The sequence below is a fragment of the Glycine max genome, chromosome 5 (genome assembly GCF_000004515.6).
Source record: "Glycine max cultivar Williams 82 chromosome 5, Glycine_max_v4.0, whole genome shotgun sequence".
In the NCBI taxonomy this organism is placed as follows: Eukaryota; Viridiplantae; Streptophyta; class Magnoliopsida; order Fabales; family Fabaceae; genus Glycine; species Glycine max.
Window position 1 is genome coordinate 27,246,017 of NC_038241.2, and position 3,791 is coordinate 27,249,807.

General features: G+C 31.6%; 1 pseudogene; it reads right to left on the minus strand.

Annotated features, from left to right (window-relative positions):
• Window positions 1-723: 723 nt before the first annotated feature.
• LOC100807049 (probable esterase KAI2) lies at window positions 724-2,954 on the minus strand (annotated as a pseudogene).
• Window positions 2,955-3,791: the final 837 nt, after the last annotated feature.

The window sequence follows — 3,791 nt, forward strand, 5'->3', positions numbered from 1 at the left end:
AGTAACCACATCTTATTTTAATTTATTTTATATTTAAAATATAGTTACTTTTTAGCGACCGAATTAGCTACCCCAACTTCGGTTGCTGATTTGGTCCCAAGCAAAATAGCAACCAAATATCTAGTGACCGAATTTTATGGGCTTGTGACTCAGTAGTTTGGTGGCGAAATAGCAACCGAATTCGCTGAAGGTTTAGCGACTTTGATTTTTGCAACGTACATGATTCAGTCGCTATTTCGGTGGCTAAGAGTTTTAGCGACTGAATTTAGGGATTTAGCGACTGAATCTGTCAGTCGCTAAATCATGCTTTTTTTAGCGCCCGTCAAACCAACCATTGGATACTAATAAGAAAGAGATCAGATGATGTAGAACTTGGTCATAGACACACAAGGTGTCAAAATATTTGATGATGTGCAGGATAACATAAATGGAAGAAAAAAGGTTGAAAGGGTAAAAAAAAAACAATGATACACAAATATTACCTCATCATTTTAAATATTCCTCAAACACTTTTTTTAATCTTTATTTTCCTATCATTTCATAAAAACTATATATCGTTTGTATTTTTTTTTCTTCCATTCTCTCTAGGTGTTAAGTAACAATCTGTGTCCACTTAACATTTTTAAAAAACGAATTACATCGTATGAATAGTGATGGATTCAAAAAAAATTCTTAATAAGAAAATAGTTTGTACATTTTTTGATAAATTATCATTTGGTCCTTAAATGTATACACAAATATCACCTCATCATTTTAAACATTTCTCAAACATTTTTTTATCTTTATTTTCTATCATTTCATAAAAATTATGGTTTGTATATTTTTTTTTTCTTCCATTCTCTAGGTGTTAAGTAACATAATGTGTGTCCACTTAACATTTTTAAAAAAAGAACTACACCATATGAACAATGATGGATCCAGTAATTGGGGCATAGTTTGTACACTTTTTGATAAATTACCATTTGGTCCTTAAATGTATAAACTAATAACAATTTTTTTTTTAAATAAACTAGTAATAATTTAGTCATAGCTAAAAGAACCAAAATTCTAATTTAGTTCTTAAGTATGAAAAAAGTGTGACAACTATGTTATATTGTTAAATTTTGTTGAATCATTTTATCATTAAAATGTAATTTTCAAACACACTTGGTGTTCTGAATGATGTGGCACGGCACGGTCAGGTGGGATAGGATTGGCCTCATGTCCAACTGGAATATGGTCTGCGCCAAACTCAGGGCTATGTCTGGCCTCATGTTGAAGAGGGTTCGGCTGAATTCCTGCACCGCTACCGAGTCCATGTCGCGCCGATCACCTGCGGAGCGAACCCCGAACACCATGTTTTGTAGTTCGATCGGATTCCGTCGTAGAGTTGGGTCAGATCTTCTTGCTGGAACCCTCCAAAGTATTATGAATCATTCAAAAACCTATAGACAAAAAAACACTATAATTAGAGGGGGAAAAAATACGGGCAACATGAAAATATGATGAAAAAACACGGTGAAATTGGGTATTCTTGCTGAGAGTTAGAACTAATCTCTTAAAAATTAAAATACATCAATATGTTTAACATTTTTTTTAACAGATGTTCTTTTATATACAAATATTTAAAGTAAAGATTGAATTGAATCATGTACTTAAAAGGATATAATTATTATATGGAAATTTGTGTATATACTATACCCCTGTTCTGCTCACTGTATTTATTTTTATTGAAATTTTATGCTATTTTCAGAAATTTAAGAATTTGTATATTATTATTGAGAAATTCTCTCTTTAGAATGCCTGAATTCATTAAACTATTAGCCCAGAAAATAACTCTACTAAAATTCTTAGATTTCTATCAGTATAACAGTTCTCTTTTATTTTCTTCTTTAGCAAAAAGCTTATAATGAGAGTTAGTTAGGATAATTAACTTGATCAAATATTAATTCAATAATTTTTTAATTATAAGAAAGTTTAAGTTGTGAATTTTCAATAAAACAAAAAGAGATTACGAAATTGAAAATTAATTTTGAGGAACCGAATAAATTTAGTAAAAAAAAAATCATGTACACATCAAAGATTGATTTTACCTTTGAGAAGCAGAGACGAGGATGAGTTTGGTGAAGAGATGAGGGTGAGAGATGGAAGCGAGGAGGCCCACCATAGAGGAGAGAGAGTGACCAACGAAGATGCAAGATTACACCTGAAGCTCTTGCAAGATGGCGAGTAGGTACCAGCACCTATGTTGTCGAAGTAGTCTGGGTTCGTGGTACCAGCACCTATGTTGTCGTACAAGACTACACGGTAATCATCCACCAGATGCGGTACGAGGTGCTTCCAAACCGATTGGTCCGTGCCGAACCCATGAGTCAGTATCACGATTTCATTCCCCTTCCCTACTATTGTCATGTTGTGAGCCTCTTCCACGATACCCATAATCTTCTTTTTGTCTTCTTGTGTGCCCATCAGTAAAACCTATATGTCAAAGAAGGAGGAAAATGACCCCCAAAGGACTAGAGGAAATTGAAAGACAAGTAAAGGAATTAAAAGAAGTGGGATTCATCAGAGAGGTCAGATATACAGATTGGCTAACCAACATCGTCCTAGTAAAAAAGCAGAACGTTAAATGGAAAATGTGTGTTGACTCTATTGATCTGAACAAGCATTGATCGAAGGACTCATACATGCTCCCCAACATATATAAATTGATGGACGGATCCTTCGTCTATTGATATATGAGTTTAAATTCGAATTCAAAATAGAAATTATAGCAGTTTGGCAAAGAAAAGAACATCAAGATAGTTGAAATCATTAGATTGAAGTAGTTAGGAATCTATTGAACACATGTCAAAATTTGAAGATTTGACTGTTAGTGTTAGTTGTACAAGTCTATTATAAATAAAAACTTTGGACAACCATTTTTGTTGGATTGATTCACTGCCACTCAAATCCTCATATGCCAATCATGCTCCTCATCCGAAAAATAACTATTGTTTTGAAATCACAATGTATGTATTCATTTCACTTTTAATAAAATTTGTTTTATTTTTATTTTTATTTTTCTTGATTTTTCTAAAGCCTTAATTTTTTTCAAACTCAATTTCTTCTCTAAACTTTACTTCTATCAAATGACACTTTATTATTATTATTATTATTATTATTATTATTATTATTAGAATTTTTATTAAATGCCATATTAGAATTATCATTGAAATCATTATCATTGAAAACGATAAAAATTGAAACTATTATTATTATTATTATTGAAATCACTATAATTATCATAAATGGACATTACTATCGAAATTGTTATTATTATTTTCATTAATACTTAAATAATTCTCTCGAGTTGAAAACTATAATTACTTGTTTGATTAAAAGAACTTATAGTCGAATATAGATTTCAGCTCTCACACTTAAATATTTATATGTTAATAGAATTATTAGTAAAAATTATTACTTAATAGGTATAAATTCTTTTCGAAAAATATTTATAATTTTCACTATTAAGAGTAATACTAGAAGATAGGAAAGGAAATGGTAACTAAGCCAGGGTGATTTCATGAATACAAAATAAATCTATCCTACCCAAAGACCAGAGATATCTGACTTAGAGCCACAGGGTAAGGATCTCAGGGCACGTATAAGTTGGAGTCCCTACAACCACTTTGCATAGCCTCTTCGTAGCTTCTTGGATCATCATCGCCATGATGAACCTCATTTGATGTGTCATCTAGGACCATCAAGTTTAATCAATCAGGAACACGATGTACTTCAATAGATTTTCTAGAAGTCTCGTGCATTGGGTT